At 36.3% G+C, this 22,982-nt stretch overlaps 1 pseudogene; it reads right to left on the reverse strand.

The window, feature by feature from the left end:
* Window positions 1-13,025: 13,025 nt before the first annotated feature.
* On the reverse strand, window positions 13,026-14,706 carry LOC132009933 (60 kDa heat shock protein, mitochondrial-like; annotated as a pseudogene).
* Window positions 14,707-22,982: the final 8,276 nt, after the last annotated feature.

Consider the following 22,982-nt stretch of genomic DNA (forward strand, 5'->3'; position numbering starts at 1 on the left):
GACCAGAAATTTGCCAAATTAGTCATCAGAGGAAATAGGAAATCAAGCTCTGGCGTGGTGGCCACAGGGCAGGGATGAACGGTGGACACTCCTTTTGATTGTGTGGTTCGTTTTATCTGCAGTGAATTAACTAAACTCGTCGGGCTCCCTCAGAATGAGACTCCATCAGAAAGCCCAAGTCTCCGGCAATTTTGATTCTGACATTGGAGCTCGTTACTCTACAGTCTTCATTGTGCTGGCAAAAGGAGATTAATTCATGGGATGAAAAGAAACCATATTAATGGAAGGGACAATATAAATTTGTATTCAGTGAAGCAAATCAGCAGTGCTCTGCAACTACTAGAGCAGGAGGCAAAGAATGGCATGCTAAATTACTCCTGTCTTGGGCTGTCAATTTAAAACACCTTTTGTGCATTCTTTTCTTTGACCAAATACATGTGCATTTCATGCGCAGTGTGAAGGCAATACCCGCTAACCTGCCACGTTTAGCCCCTCCCCCAAATATAAAGGGTTCAATAGCAAAGGCTTGTAAGTTTAACTAGAGTCGCTTTTACTGGAAGCATTTTCCGTGTATAAATATAAGGTAGCTATTAATGTGTGTTGTGTGCATGTGTGCGTGACTTAGTTGCAATTAAAAAAAAAAACTAAAGACTGCAGTGGTTTGAATCATAATGATTTGCAACTAAAAATCCATTAGCCCTGTCTATGGGTGATGCTAAATATACCAGATGTCAGGATGTGGTGGACTAGAAGGACAGCCTTAAAATAGTTCCTTTGAAAATGGCCCCTCTGGATAATGCTTCTCCACAGATCTATCTCCTTGACATACATTCCTGGGGAAATAGAGCCAATGATCAGGGCAAAATCTCCAGAGGGAAGAACAGACATGATTCTTTCACCATGTGAGACTTCAGGGATCCCAGGACAGTGGTCCCCATGACTGGGGTTGCCCTCCAAGCCCTGGTAGCAGAACACCTGGATCACCACTCTTCTTAGCCTGGTGAGATAGCAGACCTCACCGACGGGAGCAGATTGGTTGCAATTCTGCCCTGAAGCTGGTCATATGTAGCATCTAATGTGCACAGAGTGTCAAGGAAGGATAAATGGCTTCGAGTGCACTGGGCTGGAGGACCCCGCCGCTTAAGGGAATCACTTAAAATGGTTGGAGGTTGTGGCCAGACTTCCAGCTTCTTCCCCGCATCTTGCTTTTCCTGGGGGCTCTCTCTTGCTGCTTCGTGCCCACTCTGCTGGCTTCATTGCAAGCTCTGAGTGCCAGGGAATTTGCTCCTCTAGGAGCAACCCTCATGCAAGGAATTGTTGTGCAAACACCCCAGCAATTTTGCCCTCAAGTGAGACAGATCTGAGATGCACATTTTACATTTATTCTTAGTTACTCAAAGGGATTAAATTTCAGGGTCATCCAGTGGTAACCTAGTTACTCCAAATTCTTTATTAACTGCCTTCCCTCTCCTAGCTTACCTCACCAATGCCCTCTAGCAATTTCCTGGCAAGGGCTGCTTCCAGGGAACCCAAAGGAAGACAAATGTATGACTTCTAGTACAGCTATTTTGCGTCCTGACTTATGTATTTAACAGAATACAGATGAAAGGGCAAATGCCAGATATTTGAATTTTTATATGCCTTAATTATGTATTATGAATATGATAATTACGCATATAATTAGGTACCATGGCCCAATGGTAGAAGCTGGGAATTAGATTGATGGAGAGGAAAGATGTTTAGCAGATGAAGAACAATATCTGCCTCCAAACAGCATCTCCATGTTTTCTTTAGGGTTTTAGTGTTGCTTTGGGTCTTATTCTGCATCTAGGAAACTCCAACAGGTCAAACCAACCCACTAAGAAGTTTTTTTGTATAAAGATTCTTTTGCCAGAGATTTAGGAGCACAAAGACTTTGGGATGATTGGTCTGGGTGAAGAGTCAGGTTTGGAAAGGACAGAGGCTGCCCATTTACCCACCTGTTGTGCCGACCCTGTCCCAAAGACAGGACTTGGCTCATGGCTTAGCAGTATCAGTGTCACCTGGAAACTTGCCAGAAATGCAGATTCTCAGCCCCACCTGTTGATCTACTAATCAGGATTTGCATCTCAGGAAATCCCAGGATCTCACTGTGGGCATCTGCGTCTGGGAAGGGGATGAAGGTGGAAATGGAAGGGGGGAAGGACTGGGCTCTTAGTTTTAACTGGGTGGACATATGCCTTCAATAATAAAAACCACTATAAAAAAAGGAAATAGATGTTGGAGAGTATTATTTAAAGGCATAAAGTAGAAAAACAAAAAAACTCAAAGTTTTAAAGGACACAATAGGTGTGAAGACAGAGGTGAGGGCAGAGGAGTAGAATATACTGGCCAAATGCTGGATCTTCCATATAGAGGAGCCAAAATATACAAGTCAGGGAGTAGGTATAAATACATTATTTAAAAGAAATGTGGGGATACCTGGGTATCAGGTATCAGGCTCAGTGGGTTAAACCTCTGCCTTTGGCTCAAGTTATGATCTCAGCGTCCTGGGATGAGCCCTACATTGGGCTCTGCTCAGCAGGGAGCCTGAATCCACCCCCCCTCCACCTCTCTCTGCCTGCCTCTCAGCCTACTTGTGATCTCTGTCTGTCAAATAAATAAATAAAATCTTAAAAAAAAAAAAAAAAGAAATGTGGATAACTATTAGGAAAAAATTGAAGCAAAATCATTTTAAAGCTATTGGTTCCATGGAACAGTATTAATAGAGAGATGATGGGCAGGAAAGAAGATTTTTATTTTTATTTTGTGCTTTCTTTTTTTAAATTTTTAAAAAATTTTTATTTATTTGACAGACAGAGATCACAAGTATGTAGAGAGGCAGGCAAAGAGAGAGGGGGGAAGTAGGCTCTCCGCTGAGCAGAGAGCCCGATGTAGGGCTCAATCCCAGGACTCTGGGATCATGAACTGAGCTGAAGGCAGAGGCTTTAACCCAGTGAGCCACCCAGGCGCCCCTATTTTGTGCTTTTTATACCATTAGAATTTTTATTTGCACATGCATACATTGTTTTCTCTGTTATTTGTAACATCAAGTTTTTAAAAAGAAGAGAGCTAAATTAAAGCTAAATGAGAGTACAAGGGCAAGAGGGTTCTTTAGAATATAAAAGATTTGGACATATTTATAGGTAGAGGATAAAAGAAAAATTAAAAGATACTAAAGATAGAAGACAATAAGTGGCAGATAGACCTTGGTCCTTTAGTTGAATCTGTGCCTCTGCCTGAACTTCCAAAGAACTTGATTGAAACCTATTTTTTCTGAATCCCAGAACACTGCTACCCAAGTTTTCTTTGTTAAAATTTATTCTTTTCTTTTCAATTGCAGAAGCTGACCCCCAGTCCTCTCCCTTCTTCAAAGATAATCAATAGTTGGACATGTTTTGTTTCTATATTGGATAGCAAATGCTAAGAAACATCATTTTGGTGGCTCACAGCAATAGACATTTATTGTTTCGCATCTGGTATGGTCAGTTTCGCAGCCCTACTCATTTTGACTGGATTTGCCCACAAGTCAGGGGGTCACCTGACTATCAACCAATGTAGGGTGGCCTCATCTAGGACCACTGTGGAGACTGAAGTCTCTTTCCCCCGCAGACTAGCCTAGATATGTTCTCTGAGTAATGGAAGAGGCAGGAGAGCAAGCCAGCCCCATTGCGCCAGTCTGTCTCAAGCTTCCACTTGCTTCAAAATTATCAACATCCCATTGATTCAAAGGAAATCACATGACTGAAGCCAGAGTCAGGAAGAGGTGGGGAAATAAAGATACATAGCAAAGGGTACAGACCTGAGAAGGAGTGAAGAGTCAGGGCCCTCGCTATAATCGATCACACTACTAAATCAAAAGCTGGGAAGTTATGGATCACAGGCTGAATCTGGCCCACCCCTGATTTTGTAAATAAAGCTTTATTGGGAAAACAGCCATGCTCATTCATTTATGTATTGTCCATAGCTAATTTGACACTATGATGGCGAAGTTAAGTAGTTACAACAGAAGTAATATTGACAAAATATTGAAATTTACTACCATGCCCTTGATAGAAAAATATGCTGACTCTAGTTCTAGATCTTTCTAAACATTTCTACATAATACCTACATATGTGTGTGTATACATATATATATGTATATATATTCATACATGTGTCATGTTAACTGTTTTTAAAAACTTTACAGAAAGGGGAAAACATCATTCATATCATTCTATAATTTCTTTTTCTGCTTCCTTGAAGATCTTTTTATGTCAGTACATATAAATCTACCCCATTATTTTTTTTTATTTTTAAAGATATTTTATTTATTCAAAACAGAGAGAGAGATGACAAGTAGGCAGAGAGGCAGGCAGAGAGAGAGGGGGGAAGCAGGATCCCCGCTGAGCAGAGAGCCCGATGTGGGGTTCAATCCCAGGACCCTGAGATCATGACCTGAGCTGAAGGCAGAGGCTCAACTCACTGAGCCACCCAGATGCCCCCCCATTCTTTTTTTAAACTGTTGCATAGTTTTCTGTTGTGTGAATATACCATAGTATATTTAACCATGAACAGTCAACATGCCTGTCACCCACCTGCCCTTTATTTTTTATTTTGTGCTATTAGAAACAATACTGCAATGACTAGCTTTATGTACACCTGTTGGCATACATGTGGAGTGTATCTCTCTAGGATGAATAATTAGACATAAATGGAGTGGGTCAAGGGTGTATCTATTTTTTCCCAGTACTTAAGTATAAAACTTTCAAACAAACAGTAAAGACGAAAAAAATTTTAGTACCAATATATCACTACCTATCATTCTACCATTAACATTCTTGTATACTTGTTTTATCACACATCTCCAATTCCTCTATCAATCCATTAATTCATCTAATTTTCTGATGCATTTACAAATAAATGTGAGAAATTACTACACTTCCCCCAAATGCTTTAACTTGCATAGAGTTGACTAGTGTGAAATATTTTTCAGATTTTTAATTTCTTCTTATGTAAAATTCATGTACAATAAAATATTCAGATATTAAATGAACATTCGTGGAGTTTTGACAAATGTTATGCCTGTGTCACACTGAAATCCATCAAAGTACAGAACATTAGCATTACCCAAGAAAGTTCCTCATTCCACTTCCTGGCTACTTCCCAACTCCACAAAAAGAAGCACCTACTTTTCTGATTGTTCTTCATCCTTTTGACTGTTGAACTTCATTTAAATGGAGTAATTTATCCTCACCAACATTTACTAGTGTCACTCTTTTTAATTTGAGCCCATTTGGGAGGAATGTAGGATCTTATGACTTTAAATTGTATTTCTCTAATGACAATTGACACCAAATGTTTTCAAGTGCTTATTGGATAGTCATACATTTTCTTTCATAAGGTATCTATTCGAATCTCTCACCCATTTTTGGTTGTTGTCGATGTTCACTTTTTGTTACTGTATCCTATCTGTTTCCTAAGGAAATTTATTTGTTTTATTTGAGCATAGTTGACATATAATGTTGCATTAGTTTCAGGTGTGCAGCATAGTGATTCAACAAATTTATATATTAAGCTATGCTCACCACAAGTGTAGCTACCATCTGTCCTGATGTATTGCTATTACAGTATCACTGACTATATTCCTTATGCTGTGCCATTTACTCCTGTGATTTATTTGTTCCATGACAAACCCTGTACATCTCACTCCTCTTCACCCATTTTGCCCATTCCTCTGCCCCTTTCTCCACTGGCAGCCTTCAATTTCTTCTCTGCATTTATAGGTCTGATTCTGCTTTGTGTTTGTGTATTCATTTGTTTTTGTTTTCTTTTTTTTTAATATTGTATTTATTTATTTGATAGAGAGGGAGACAATGAGAGGGAATACAAGCAGGGGGAGTGTGAGAGGGAGAAGCAGGCTTCCGGTTGAACAGGGAGCCCGATGTAGGGCTGGATCCCAGGATCCCAGGACCCGGGGAATATGACCTGAGCTGGAGGCAGATGCCCCAAAATTGAGCCACCCAGACATCCTGTTTTTGTTTTATTCAGTTTTTTATATATGCTGAATCTCAGACCTATCTCAGATACATGTTTTGCAAATATTTTCTTCAGTCTGTGGCTTCCCTGTTTACTTCCTTAACAGTATCTTTTGATGAGATGTTTTTAATTTTGGTAAAATTAAATTTTTCAATTTTTAAAAGGTTATTACTTTCTGTAACCTAAGAAACATATTCCTACCCCTAGTCTTCCATTTTTTTTTCCCCAACACAATTAATGGTTTTAACTTTTATGTTTAGGTCCAGGAGACATCTTGAATTAATTTTGGAGTATAAAGTGAGTTAGAATAATTTTTTTTAATGTGAATAACCTGTTCCATTTGTTGAAAAACATTTCTTCTCTACATTGGATTATTTCAACATCTTTGTTAAAAATTGACTGACCACATAAGCTTGAATGTATTTCTGGGCTCATTGTTCTGTCATTGACCTAACTGCTGACCTTTATTATCCCAATATGACTCTGTCTTGATTATAAATTTTTATATATATATATATACACATATATATAAGATATAAATATATATATTTTTATATTTGTTGTGTCTTTTCAGGATTGCTTTGGATATTCAAGGTTATTTGCATTTCCATATAAATTTTAAAATCTAGATGTTAATTTCTTTTTAAAAACATCTGCTGGCATTAAGATTGAAATGGAGAGAAATCTGAAGATCAAGTTAGGGCTATTTAACATTTTAACAATATTGGATTTTCCAATTAATTGACTTGATGCATTTTTCCATTTATTTAGGTCTCTTAAAATTTATCTCAGCATATTTTCCACTTTTTAGTATAAAGTTCTTGTTTAGCTTTTGTTAAAATTTATCCTAAATATTTTACTTTTATATTATTTTAAACCAATGGAATTCATTTTCTAAAAATTCATTTCCAATTATTTGCTGCTGGTACGTAAAGATGTAATTCATTTTGGTATATTAATATATATCCCATAATCTTACTAAAGTAACTTCTGAGCTCAATAATTATTTTATAGACTCCATAGAATTTTCTAGAATCTATGTCCTCTGCAAATAGGGACAGTTTTACTTCTTTCTTTCCAAATGCTATGTCATTATTTATTTGTTCTTGCTTTACTGCAGTAGCATCTCTAGTATAATGTTGAATAGAAGTGGTCAAGGTGGGCATCATTACCAGTCTTAGGGGGAAAATGTTCAAAATTTTACCATTAAGCTTGATGTTAGCTATAAGTTTCCTTTGGTAAATTTGTTTTATCAGGTTGAGGAATATCCTTCTATTTCTGGTTTTCTGTAAATTGTTATTATGGATAGATGCTGACTCTTGTCAAATAGTTTATCTGTATCTATTCAGGTAATCATATGGGCTTTCTCTCTCTCTCTCTTTTTTTTTAATATGATGAATTACATTGATTGATCTTCTTTAATGTTAAACCAACCTGGCACTCCTTAGGTAAACATTACTTGGTCATGATTCACTATTCTTTTAATATAATGTTGGACCTTATTTGCTAACATTTTATTAAGGAAATATATATGTATATTCATGAAGGATACTGATCTGTAACATTTTTTTGGTAATACCTATGTGAAATTTTGGTATTTGGGTTATATTAGCCTCACAAAATAATCTGGGCAGTGTTACCTTCTTCTACATTTTTTGAAAAAGTTTGTATAAGATTGATGTTATTTCTTATATGTTTGATATAACTCGTGAGTGAAACCATCTGGGCTAGAATTTTGTGTGCCAGAAAGTTTTTTTAAATGATGAATTCAATTTCTTTATAGTTATAGGATTATTCAAACTTTCTCTTGTATCTTATGTCCACTTGGGTAATTAGTCTTTGCCAAGAAATTTGAAGGAATTTATCCATTTTATCTGGTTCATTAACTACCATTGTCATAAAATTATAAAATTATAAAATTATAAAATTATTTCTATTCTTTTATTATCATTTTAATGCCTGTAGGACCTATAGCAATATGCTTTTTTTATTCAGATATTGGTAACTTGTAGTCTCTCTCTCTCTTTTTGGTCTTGATTTGTCTAGCTGTTAGCTTGATCTTTAAAAAAAACATACAAATTTTAGCTTTGTTATTCTATTCTTTGTCAGTTTCCTTTTTATTGATTTCTGCTCTTTTAAGTTTTAAAATACACTACTGAATAGATTTCCACAAAAGCTATCAATATTCATTCCTAACAACAATCTACGAGAGTGTGCGATTCTCTCTTACCTGCTTCAATTTAGGATATTTATCAACATATAACATTTAAATAATTGGATTGGTTAAGACTGATAGTTCATTGCTTTAATTTTTTCCTCCAATTAGTCTTACCACATGTTTATTGGCTATTTATTTTTCCTTTTCTGTGAGCTGTTTACTCATTTCCCATTTTTAATTGGGCTGTATTGATTTTTTTTTCTTGGGTTGGTAATTTTTATATACCTCTACATTAATTCATTGTTGTGAATTATTATTGCATTTTTTACATCAATAGCATGCAATTTAATTTTCTTTGTGGCATCTTTTATCACACTATAGTTTTTTAATACGGACAATTTTTCTTTTTATATGAGCTTGGGTTTTTTTTTTTTTTAAGATTCCACATATAAGTGAGATCATAAAGTATTTGTCTTTCTCTAACTCACTTCACTTAGTATAATTCCTTCAAGATCCATCCCTGTTATCACAAACAGTAGCATTTCCTCATTTGTTATGGCTGGATAATATTCCACTATGTACGTATATACGCAATGGAATATGTATGTGTGTGTTCATATATACACAATGGAATATATCACAACTTCTTTATCCATTCATCCATTGATGAACATTAGGTTGTTTCTATGTCTTGGCTATTGTAAATAATGCTGCTATAAACATGAAGATGAAGATATGTTTTTAACAATGCTTTTATTTCCTTTAAGTATGCTCCCAGAAATGGAATTGCAAATTTAAAGGGAACACATTCACACAATATCATCCTTACTTCTGACACCAATTGTGTTTGGGGGTCCCCAAAGCCACCCTCAGTTACAATAAGAAGAACTCACAGAGTTTATGGAATGCTGTTATACTCATGATTACAATTTACAACAGAGAAAAGAAACAGATTAAAATCAGCCACATAAAGAGACGCATAGGACAGAGTCCAGGAAGGGTCCAAACATACAGCTTCCAGTTGCTCTTTCTCAGTGTAGTGATAAAAAGTGTTAACTTCTCCCAGCTACAATGTAATGATAGAACCTCAGTGTCCAGAGTTTTTATTGGGACTAATCACATACTCCTCATATGCCTGATCTTTAGTCTCCAGTCCTCCTAGAGGCCACCATGCGGCCTGAAGGCCCAACATAAATTACATTGTTACACTGTTTGGTGGTCAAAGCTGCCAGGCAAAAAATGACACTCCTTCAGGCAGGACATTCCAGGGGCCTAGAGATCACCTCTCACTAGCCAAGGGCAAAGGCCAGATCTCTCTTTGGGTAATGCTAATTCTTCACTACACAGTATTCCATACTGGTTCTTTGAGTACACAGAGCAGCTAAGCTCCAGGTCCCCAGGGTAGTGACTTTTTGATTATATTCTCTTTATTGCCTTCTTTCATTTCTCAACACATGTACATTCTTCACTCTCATCTTGGTGTTTCCTGCAATCATTCTCCGAATAAAGTAAGCACACTTGAATCATTATCTCATGGTCTTCTTTTGGGAAACCACACAGGGGCAAAATGTTAAAAAAAAAAAAAAGAATACAAAAAGATCAAGAACTGAATTTTGTTCCAAGACAATGATTTGGCTTAGCTTTTACCTGGGAGACTAATTTTCCCACCTCCACCTGCTTTCATTCCTTTTTTTTTTTTTTTTTTTTAAGATTTTATTTATTTGACTGAGAGAGAGAGAGATCACAAGTAGGCAGAGCAGCAGGCAGAGAGAGAGGGGGAAGCAGGCTCCCTGCTGAGGAGAGAGTCCCATATGGAGCTCGATCCCAGGACCCTGAGATCATGACCTAAACACCTGCTTTCATTCTTATTTCGATTATCCTTCTCTTTGTCCTGAGGGTCAATGATCATACAGTTCTCTGCTAGTACAGTTTACTTCTGTCAGCCATTAAGACTTAGATGAAATCATAAAGGGGGATACGGTATCCCAACAGAAAAAGAAAGGAAAAAGTCTACCCATCTCAGCTTCCAGGAGTTTGTGGGAAGGAGAAGAGGGTAAGAGCAGAACAGATGAGTGAGACAAGCAGGTGCCATCACACACAGCCACATACTATGTAAGAGAGAAGGGGAGGCCTCCAGAGGAGGCCTCTACCCACTCCCTTTTTCATGATTAGGCTTATAAATCAATGGTTCTGAAATCTGTGCATCAAAATCAGAACCAGCTGGGAGAAAAATCAGAATGATGAATCTGTTGCCTCTGGTAGTGGGGTCTCAGAATCCGTGTATCTCTCGGTAGCTGCTTGGTTGAGTCTAGTGTAGCCTGTTGTGGTTTGAAAAGCCATGGATGGATGACCTGTCAACTCCCACACCACACCACCTCACCTCAGCTGACTAAAATTCTGAACTTAAGTGGTATTTGTTGTTATTCTTCACAATGTATTTCCTGAAAAGAGCTTCCATTGTCACATAGATGTTGATCCCATTGAAGGCTCTGGGTTCTACAGTCTTCCTGTGCTTAGGAAAATACTTTTCATTCAAGTAGCAAATGGATTGTGAACATTTGTAAAGAATTCTGACATCCTCCCACTCTTCTTACCTCTTCCTTCTACCTGCATATCCTCAGGGTTGAAAGGAAGAAGAGCAGCCATTGTGCGTCTAAATGGGCTCCCATTTGTACAGTCACAAAACTGTGCGCTTAAGCCTGAGTTTTCACATCAAGCAAATTAGGGGTAATTTCTTGCTTTATAAAAATTATTCTTTGTTGTACAAAAGGATTCAATGCAGGTTTTCTTTTAATATCCAATTTCTTAGTGCATTTCAAATATAATTCAGTTTCAACAATTCAGTTGACTTTTTTTTTTTTAATACATTGATTGTGTAAAACCAGGTATGCCTCGGTTCCTTGTTATTGGTTTTTGTGTCTTTGAAGTTTGAGAATTAAATTCTATAAATTCATAGTAGACAGTGGAAGATCTGGTTATGGTTTATAGAAATGGAATCTCCCAATGAGTTGTTCAGATGAAAAAAAAAAAAAAAACAAGAAAAAAACAAATCACAAGCTACCCTGAGGTTCTATAATCTATACTCATTTTCTACTTTTGATAATGTCAGGTTTTTTAAGCTGATACCATCATTAAAACTTTGCAAGACAATAGCTATATAACTAATATTCCATCCTGAATTTCTGGAATCATCATCTCAAACAGAAACTCACTTTGTTTTGTTTTTTACAGTTGCATCTAGATTTTTTAAGATTTTATTTATTTATTTATTTGTCAGAGAGAGAGAGAGAGCACAAGCGGGCAGAGTGGCAGACAGAGGCAGAGGGAGAAGCAGGCTCCCTGTTGAGCAAAAAGCCCGATGTGGGACTCAATCCCAGAACTCTGGGATCATGACCTGAGCTGAAGGCAGATGCTTAACCAGCTAAGCCACCCAAGCATCCTGCATCTAGATATTTTTTAAAAATTTAGTTTATTGAAACATAATTGACATACAATGCTACATTGGTTTTTGGTGTACAATATATTCATTCATCAACTCTGTAGACTATGCAGAGTTCACAACCAGTGTAGCTACCACCTGTCACCATACAAGGCTATTAGAATATCACTGACTATATTCCCTATGCTCTCTTTCAACCCCATGATGTATTCATTCCATAACTAACGTATTCAATCACTCCCCTTCATCCATCTTGCTCATTCCCCAAAACCCCTTCTTTCTGGCAATCACTGGTTTATTCTCCATACTTATGGGTTTGTTTCTGCTTTATTGGTTTATTTGTTCATTTTTTTGTTTTGTTTTGTCTTTAGATTCCACATGTAAGTGAAACACACAGTATTTGTCTTTCTTTGTTTGATTTATTTCACTTAACATAATACCCTCTAGGTCCATCCATGTTGTTGCAAATGGCAAGATTGCATCCTTTTTATGGCTGGGTAACATTCCATTATGTGTGGAATATAACATGAAATATTGCCATATCTTCTTTTTTAAAAAAAGATTTTATTTTTGGGGGGTGGGGGGAGAGAGCATGAGCAGGAGAGGAGCAAAGGGAGAGGAAGAAGCAGATTCCCCTCTGAGCAGGGAGTCTGATGTGGGGCTCCATTCCAGGACCCTGGAATCATGACCTGAGCTGAAGGCAGATGTTTAACCAACTGAGACACCCAGGCTCCCTTGTCATATCTTTTTTACCCATTCACTTATTGACAGACACTTCAGTTGTTTCCAGATCTTGGTCATTGTAAATTATGCTCCAATAAACATGGGGGTGCATACATCTTTTTGAATTAGCGTTTTTGTTTTTATTTGGGTAAATACCCAGTAGTGGAATTATTGTGTCTTTCTTTGTTTCTTTTTTAAATTTTAAATAAATTTTGTTACACAAAGTTCATCACATACTTGGATATTTCTCTACATACCTCCCCCCTTTGTACACAATTCTTGCTCTCCACAGAATGTCTGCTTCTGAGCTTCTCATATGGTGATATCAGGCAAGCACTAAAATCCTGATTTTAACAGTTCAGTAGTAAAAATGCCTCAGTGATTTAAGTTGAAAGCAGTACATTGTCCTTGTGCTCAGTTATCAGGAACATATAAGTATCTTTTTATTCAAAAGTACAGAATAAATTATCTGCAGGCATGGACAATGACAGCAGTAAACTATTATATGTTGTCAACTGTAACTGATGGTTACAGTGATTTCCTTAAACATCAGCCATCCTTTTCTTCAGTCATTTCCTTCAACACTCTTCTCTGAAATTATTAGTGAGGAGCTCTGCCTTGAGCTTCCTCTCATAGTTCATTAGTAATGGCTCAGCACTATTCTAGGAATTAGAACATACCACTGCCAATAATACCTTCCATTCCACCCATTCTGCCCATTCCAGAGTCCTTCTCTTTGAAAATTCAAGACAACTTCTGCTTTAGTTAATAGAGAGGCCACTCCAGCAGCATCGAAGAAAGCAGTTCTTAGGACTTATTTGGATCGATTCCTTTTTCCATTATATTCATGAAATCTTCAAGCAAACATTTTAACCAACTCCTGAGGAAGTTCACATAATTTTCTCAACTCTGTGATCCTTCAACAGTCTGCATTCTTAGCAATTGTCACTGCAGGAATTTTCAGTGTTCATCTAATAATTTCTATACCAAGTTTTTGATCTCCACTAGCTGGAGTTATTGAGCCCAAGGCTGGAATACACACTGAAGCAGGGAACAACTGCTTCCCAGAACAATGCCTTTCTTCAGTAGCAGCTCATGTGACATTGAGGGCATCTGTGACCCTCTTTCTTTTCATTCACATCAATACCACTTGTCCCACCAATTTTCAGCTCAGCTACTCTAAGAGTTTGCCAGATGTTCATTCAGTTTTTCCTTTTCATATTCACTAGTTGTGACATCTGACTGCTCAGTGATTTCTTGAATATATTTTTCAATTTGAGCCTTGTCATCTTTTCAAGAGCATGGCATCATCTCTGGTCACAAAGACCTCTCCAAATTTTCTTAAGTCACGAAGCTGAACATCTGTAAGATTAGTCAATCCTTCTCTAAACACTGCACCACCAGTAGCAGTAGCCATGTCTTTAAGCTGGTTCTTTCTTTTGTTGCCAGAACCTGGAGCTGTGACTGCTATAATCTGAAGACCTATTTTTAGCCAATAGGCTAAATACAAAGCCAGCATCCTTAGAGCTTCTTCATCAACATCTTTAGCAGTTTTGACTAAAGTCTTACACTGAGCATAGGTAATTTCAAGAGCAGGTAAAATGGATAGGACACTAGAAATTTTCTTTTCACTCAGGAGAACATAGGTATCTTGGAATTGTATTAATAAAGTATGGAGAAATATAACCTCCATCACCATCAATCTAATAATTTCTAATTCATCATTTAGTGTCTTTATATCCTTTACTGTGATGATGCCCTCTCTTCCAGTCATTTTCATTGCTTCAGAAATGATGTTGCCAATTTCTTAGTCTCCACTTGCAGAAATCATAGCAACCTGAGTAATTTCTTCAGGGATTGTCACAGTTTTAGACTACTTCTTAGGTTCAACAACTGCAGCATCAACAGCTACCATTTCCACAGAACAGCTCCTTTGTTAGTCTTCTTGAAGCCTTCCTTGGCAATAGAGCATGTAGAGTATAGTAGCAGTAGTGGTGCCATCCCCAGCCTCTTCATTTGTATTATTGGGAAAATCTTGAACAAGTTTAACACCAATATTTTTATATTTATCTTTTAGATCAGTGAACTTAACTTAAAAATAGTCATACCAAAGAAAATAAAAAAAAATAGTCATACCATCTTTTGTTACTTTGAGACTTTCCCAATTCTGTTGAATAATCACTTTTCTTCCCTTTGGTCCCATAGTAATGGCTATAGCAGGCTAAGAGGCTAAAAGGTCTGCACTTTGATGCATCAAAGCTCAGATTGTGGCAAGAGCCCAAGTGAGATAAGGAGCCAGTGCCCTGAACACAGGCCTAATTTGGCAAAAGACTATGGGTAATCAAAGCATTTCTGTAGGGTAGCAGCAGGGTGTGATGGTGGTGAGACAGGCAGTTGGAGGTGAGTAAGGCATAGAATGCATGGTATAAATGGCCAGGATTATATGGTATTTCTATTTTTAATTATTTGAGGTACTCCCATATTGTTTTCCATAGTGGTTGAACCAATTTACATTCCCACCAGCAGTGCATGAGGATTCCTCTCTCTCTACATCCTCACCAACACTTGTTACTCCTTTCAGATACTAGTCATTCTGACAGGTGTAAGGTGATACCTCATTCTAGTTTTGATTTGCATTTCCCTAATGATTAGTGATGTAGAGTATCTTTTCATATGTCCATTGGCCATCTATATGACTTCTTTGGACAAGTGTCCATTTAGTTCCTCTGTTCATTTTTAGTCCGATTATTTGTGTGTGGGTTTTTTTTTTTCTTTTGATGTTGAGTTTGAAAAGTTCTTTATACATTTTGGATATTAACCCCTTACCAGATATATCACTTGCAAGTGTCTTTTCCCACTCTGTAGGTTGCTTTTTTGTCCCATTGATGGTTTTCTTTACTGTGCAGTACCTTTTTATTTTGGCATACTCCCAATAGTTTATTTTTGCCAGACAGAAACTCTTTACCCCCTAAATAGTAATTCCCTATTCCTTCCTCTCCCCAGCCCAAATAACCTCTATTATACTTCCTATCTCTGTAAATTTATTTATTCTAGTTATCTCATATAAGTGACATATATTTTCACTTTTGTATCTGACTTTAAGGCTGAGTAATATTCCACTTATGTATATACATTGTTTTTCCATGATGGACATTTGAGTTTTTCCATCTTTTGACTACTGTGCATAATGTTGATATAAACATTGGTATACAATTATCTGCTTGAATTCCTGCCTTCAATTCTTTGGGGTATACACCTGGAAGTAGAATTGATGTACCACGTAGTTAATCTATGTTTAACACAGCCAAGATCATTTGAATTGTCTTGTAGCCATTAAAGAAATTAAATTCATTAAAAAATTACTTAAAAATTTCCAGGCCCAAATAATTTCATTAAAGAATCCTACAAAATACTAAATGAAGAATTAATGCCCGTTTTGTATAATCTCTACCAGAAAATAGAAGACAGAGCAATTCTCAATTCATTTTATGAGACTAATACCAAAACCAAACAAAGGCAGTACAAAAAAGGGGAAAAGTTTATGTCACTATCTCTCATGAACTTAGATGCAAAATTATTCAACAAAATGTTAGCAAACTGATTTTAAGTATGTATAGGAAGAATTATGCACCATGATAAAATAGGATTTATTCTACACATGCAAATCTGGTCCAACATTCAAAAACGAATCAATGATATCAATTTATCATATCATATAATACTATCAATTGGTGCAGAGAAGGCACTTGGCATAATCTAACACCTATTAATTATGAAAACTTTAAGCAAGTTAGAAATAGAGAAGAATTATCTCAACTTGAAAAAAAATTTGCAAAACCTTACTGCTAATAACATACCTAAAGGTGGAAGACTGCATGCTTTCCCTCTAACAATGGGAAGAAAACAAGGATTCTGTTCTTACCACTCTTATCCAATAGAGTGCTGGAAGTTCTAGCTACTGAAATAAGACAAGAACAACAACAACAAAAAAAGTCACACAGATTGGAAAGGAAGAAATAAAACAATAAAACTGGCCCTCTTTAAGTAACATGATTGTTTATATAGAAAATTCCTAGACCACAGAAAAAAATTGCTGGAACTGATTCAGGGATGCATCAAAGTTGCAGGATATAAAATCAATGCAGAAAAGTCAGTTTTATTTCTAAGCACTAACAATGAAGTGAAAGAAAGAAAACCAAGGAATCCATCCCATTTGCAATTATACAAAAGTCGATAAGATACCTAGGAATAAACCTAACCAAAGAAGTAAAGGATCTATACTTTGAAAACTGTAGAACACTTATGAAAGAAATTGAGGAACACAAAGAAATGGAAAAACATGCCATGTTCACGGACGGGAAGAATAAATAATTATTAAACATGTCTATGCTACCCAAAGCCATCTACACATTCAATGCAATCCCAATCAAAATACCATCAACATTTTTCACAGAACACAAATAAGATATATATGCTGAAAATTGCAAAATGCTAGTGAAAGAAATCAATGAAGACCTAAATACAAGAATAGATATGCTGTGTCCATGGATTAGAAGATTAAACATGGAAAAGTTGTCCGCTTTTCCCTCAAATTGATCTACAGACTTAATGCAATTCCTATCAAAATCATACCAAGATGTTTGTAAATATAGAAAGTCCAACCTAAAATGTATGTGGAAAAGCACAAGACATAAAAGGGCTAAAATGATCTTTTAAAAAGAAGAATAAGGTGAAAGGAATCACTCTACTTGATATTAGAGCTTACTATAGTTTGTTATAGCTACAGTAATTAAGACAGTTTGGTATTGGTAAAGGGATAGACACATAAATCAATGGGACTAAATAGAAAACACAGGAAAAGGCATGCACAAATATGCCAACTGACTTTTCATAAATGTGCAAAAGCAACTCAATGGAGGAAAGATAGCTTTTTCAACAAATGATGCTACAACAACTTGGTATCCGTAGGCCAAAAAAATTAACCTCTCATCTATACACATCACACCTTATAGAATAATTAACTCAAAATGGACACAAGCTTAAATAAAAAATGTAAAACTATAAAATTCACTTTAAAAATTGGAGAAAAATCTTAAGCATTTAGGGCTAGGGAAAAAATCCTTAGGCTTGATACCAAGAACAAGATCCATAAAATGAAAGATTGATTAGTCAAATCTTATTTAATTGGAAATTTTTGCTCCACAAAAGTTCATGTGAAGAGGTTGAAAACACAAGGTGGAGACTGGGACAAAATATTTGCAAGCCATATATCTGGAGAAGGACTTTTTCTGAAACATATAAAGAACTCTTAGAAGAATGAAGATAGCAAGTGGCATAATATTAGATCCCAGAACTTATCCTCTCATTCAAATACCAATTTAACAACCACACATGCACAAAAAAAGCTTATGAGAGCTCCAAAATTCAGGTCAGTGTTTACAGCACATCAGTGGAGCACAGAAATGAGAAAAGAGTCATTGGAAAAGTTAAGAAAATAGTTTCACTTTACTTGCACAATCTTTCCCCCAAGCCAACACAGTGCAGTGTCAAGAGCAATCCCTTTAGCCAATGAGTTCTCTTGTAGGGGAAAGAAAGAGAAAGCCCACTCATAGACTCCAGCACTGGGTCCGCTCACGGCCCCCACCAATTGGTCTGCCCACAATCTATGGCTCGGCTCATTGATAAAGGGCTTTTCTTGACAAAGCAAGGTTATAAAGACTTAAGAGGTGATTGCTTCTTCAAATACTCAGAAACCAATGCAAGGTTATAAGAATCATAATGAATTGGGGAAACATGACACCACTAAAGCTCCAGCAACCAACTCTAAATAAATGAAGATCTAAGAAATGTCTGAAAAAGAATTCAAAATAATCACCTTAAAGAGCTACAAGATAACACCAATAAACAACTAAATGAAATAAGGGAACAATATATGGACAAAATAAATACTCCAACAAAAACATAGAAACCATAAAATAAAGGAACCAAACAAATTCTGAAACTGAAGAATACAATGACTAAATTGAAATAACTTTTAAAACATTTTGACAAAAGTCTTCACCAAGCAGAAGAAAGAATCAGTGAATGTAAAGACAAGTCATTTGAGATTATCCAGTCCAAAGAAAAAAATAAGGAAAAAGAGCATGAAAAAAGTGGAGAAAGCCTGTGATACTTGTGAAAACATAAGTAAACCAAAATACATTATGTGAACACCAGGAAAAGAGAAAAAAAGTGAGGACAGAATGTTTATTTAAAGTAATAATGACTAAAAACTTCCCAAACCTGTGGAGGGAAATAACCAGATTCATGAAGTCTGAATAACTTCAAAAATATTGACTCTAAAGGTGTCTACACCAAGACACATTATACTTAAATTGTTAGAAGTCAAATTTAAAGGTAGAATATTTAAAGCAACAAAAGAAAAGCGATTTGTCATGTACAAAGGAACCCCCATAATACTATTATAAATGAATTCCCCAGAACAAGTCTGTAAACTGGGGAAAAAGTGGGATAATAAATGCAAAGTTCTGAAGGTGTGTGTGGGAGGGGGGCAGCCAACCAGGAATGTTATACCCAGCACAACTGTACTCTAAAAAGTGAAGAAGGAGGATGTAAGATGATGAAGTTATAGGTAGGGGAACCCTATGCTTGTGTTGTCCCTTAAACACAGCTAGATAAATATCAAATCATTCTTAATACCCAAGAAATCAGTCTGAGGACTGGAGAATATACTGTACAACTAGAGGGGGGAAAAGAGGCCACATCAAAGATAGGAGGTGTGGATGCATGATTTGGAGGAGAAAAGAATCATGGGAGGGGAGAGACCCCTAATCACAGAAAGGAGAGAGAGAGAGAGAACAGTGCACAGGGGATTGCACAAGAAAACTTCCCCCAAAACCAATGGCTGGGAAAATGAAAGAGGTTGATTATTGTCAGTTTTTACAACCAGGGGAGTTTCAAGACTGAAGTTTTAGAGCCTGCACTGTGCCTGAGTGGAAGCTGGCATAAACAGTGATGCTTCTATGGAGGAGGGCAGAGGCCCAGAAGTGGACAGGATGCTCCGAATATTCCCTCAGTCAAATATGGAAAGACAGTTCCCCTTCTGGGAGCGCATTTGGAAGAGGTAACACTACCTCTTAGGGGACAAAAGAACTGGTATGTGCTATTATGCTGCCTTGTTCATTAGCATAGGAAAAGAGACACCTGCTGAGGGCAGCCAACCTGGATGCCAGCTTTTTTTTTTTTTTTTTTTAACCAAAGAGGTTAAAGATCTGTATTCTGTAAACTGTAGAACACTTATGAAAGAAATTGAGGAACACAAAGAAATGGAAAAACACGCCATGCTCATGGATTGGAAGAACAAATATTGTTAACATGTCTGTGCTACCCAAAGCAATCTATACATTCAAAGAATTCTTTTCAAAATACCATTAACATTTTTCACAGAGCTGGAACAATGAACCCTAAAATTTGTATAGAATCAGATAAGACCCCAAAGAGCCAAAGGAATGCTTAATAAGAAAACCAAAGCTGGTGGCATCACAATTGCAGATTTCAAGCTGTATTACAAAGCTGTAATCATCAAGACAATATGGTACTGGTACAAGAAAAGACACATAGATGAACGGAACAGAACAGAGAACCCAGAGATAGACCCACAACTCTATGTCAACTAATCTTTGATAAAGCAGGAAAGACTATCCACTGGAAAAAAGTCAGTCTCTTCAACAAATCTTGTTGGGAAAACTGGACAACCACATGCAGAAAAATGAAACTGGACCACTTTCTTATACCTTACACAAAAATAAACTCAAAATGGATGAAAGACCTAAATGTGAGAAAGAAAACTATTAAAATCCTAAAGGATAACACAGGCAGCAACCTCTTTGACCTCAGTTGCAGCAATTGCTTGCTAGACACATCTCCAAAGGAAAGAGAAACAAAAGCAAAAATTAACTATTGGGACTTCATCAAAATGCAAAACTTTTGCACAGCACAGGAAACAGTCAACATAACTAAAAGGCAACCCAGAGAATGGAAGAAGAGATTTGGAAATGACATATCTTATAAGGGGTTAGTCTAAAATCTTATGAACTTATTAAAATCAACACCCCAGATACAAATACTCCAGCTAAAAAATGGGCTGAAGATGTGAATGGACAATTTTCCAAAGTTATTCAGATGCTACCAGATGCATGAAAAGATTCTCAACACCACCCATCATTAGGGAAATACAAATTAAAACTATGATGAGACAGTGCATCACACCTTGCAGAATAACACAGTAAACAACAGATGTTGGTGAGGATATAGAGAGGGAAACCATTGTACACTGTTGGTGGGAGTGCAAACTTGGGCAGCTACTCTGGAAAACACTATGTAGGTTCTTAAGGAAGTTTAAAATAGAACTATTTTATGATCTAACAATTGCAATACTAGGTATTACCCAAAGGATAAAACATACAGATTCACAGGGCACATGCACTCCGACAGTTATAGCAGCATTATCAAAAATAGCCGAATTATGGAAAGAATACATTTGTCTGATGAATGGATAAAGAAGATGTGACTATATATATATATATATATATATATATATATATATATATATGATGGAATATTATTCAGCCACCAAAAAATGTAATCCTGCCATCTGCAAGGATGTGGATGGAACTAGAGTGTATTATGCTAATCAAGTCAGTCAGAGAAAGAAAAATACCACATGCTTTTACTCTTGTGAGATTTGAGAAAGAAAACAGATGAATATAGAGGAAGAAAAAAAAAGAGGGAGGCAAACTGTAAGGGATTCTTAATGATTGTGTAGAAACAGGGTTGATGGAGGAAAGGTAAGCAGGGGATGGTTTAAATGGGTGGTGAATATTAAGAAGGGCACTTGCTGTGATGAGCACTAGGTATTATATGTAAGTGATGAATCACTAAATTCTACTTCTGAGACTGATATTCCACTATAAGTTAATTAGCTACAAATTAAATGAAAACTTGAAACAAATAAATAAATAATAAAAAATTAAAATGGAGGAGAGATAAAGTCTTTCCCAGATCAATAAAACTGATAGAATTCATCACTAGGTAAGATGAAATAAAAGAATGCTAAAAACATGATGAAAGCATAAATTTCACAGGTAAAGATAAATATATACAAAAATATAAAGTAATATGATAATAATGGTGCATAAGTAACTTTAAATCTTCGTATGAAAGTTAAAAGACAAAAGCGTTAAGAATAACTAGAACCACAAAAATTTATAAATGGATATACAATGAAAAATAAGTAAATTCCAATATAAATAAAATAAAGAAGGGGTTAGTAAAAGTGTGGTTTTTAATACAGTTGAATATGCATTGTTATTAGCTTAAATAGACTGGTAAAATAAGAAATCTTATTCACTCTTCATGGCAATTAAAACAGAAAAACCTAGGGAAATTAAAAAAAATAAAGAGAAAAGAATCAAAGTATGTTACTACAAAACACATATACACACAAAACAAAAACACACAAAAATCTACAAATATGACAAATCACAAAGACAGCAAGAAAAAAATAAAGGAACAACAGACTATAAAACAGACCCCCCCCACCAAGTGAATAAAATGAGAGTAGTCTTTACCTATAAATAATTATGTTAAGTGTAAATGGATTAAACTCACCAATCAAAAGATATAGAGTGACTGAATGGATAAAAAACAAAACCCAACTATATGCTGTTTATAAGAGATTTGTCTTAGATTTGAGGACATACATAGGTTGAAAGTGAAGTGATAGAAAATGATATTCTGTGCAAATGATAGCCAAAAGAGAGCAAGAGTGTCTATACTTATATGAGATAGAAAAAGACTTAATGGGGGTACCTGGGTGGCTCAGTGGGTTCAGCCTCTGCCTTCACCTTGGGTCATGATCCCAGTGTCTTGGGATCGAGCCCCACATCAGGCTCTCTGCTCAGTGGGGAGTCTGCTTCTCCTCTCTCTCTGCCTGCCTCTCTGCTTACTTGTGATCTCTGTCTGTCACATAAATAAATAAAATCTTTAAAAAAAAAAGGCTTTATGTAAAAAACTGCTATAAGAGACAAGGATGTTCCTTACATAATGATACAAGGATAAATTCTACAGGATTTTATAACAATTATAAGTATAAATGCAGCCAAAATCAGAGTATTTTAAATATATAAATTAAATATTGGCAGATCTGAAGGAATAATTAGACAACAATATAACAATGTTAGGAAATTTTAGTTTCCCACTTTCAATAATGGATAGGTCATCCAGACAGAAAATTAATAAGAAAACAGCCAACTTGGACAAACTATAGACTAAATGAACCTAACATCCATATACAAAATATTCTTCCCTAGCACACACAGGACATTCTCCAGGGTAGGTCACCTGGGCCATAAAAAAGTCTTAACAAATTTAAGAAAATTGTGATCACTCTAAGTACAGTTTCTAAACACAATGGAATAAAAGTAGAAATCAGGGGTGCCTGGGTGGCTCAGTGGGTTAAGCCGCTGCCTTTGGCTCAGGTCATGATCTCAGGGTCCTGGGATCGAGTCCCGCATCGGGCTCTCTGCTCAGCGGGGAGCCTGCTTCCTCCCCTCTCTCTCTCTCTCT

The sequence above is a fragment of the Mustela nigripes genome, chromosome 2 (assembly GCF_022355385.1).
Source record: "Mustela nigripes isolate SB6536 chromosome 2, MUSNIG.SB6536, whole genome shotgun sequence".
Classification (NCBI taxonomy): domain Eukaryota; kingdom Metazoa; phylum Chordata; class Mammalia; order Carnivora; family Mustelidae; genus Mustela; species Mustela nigripes.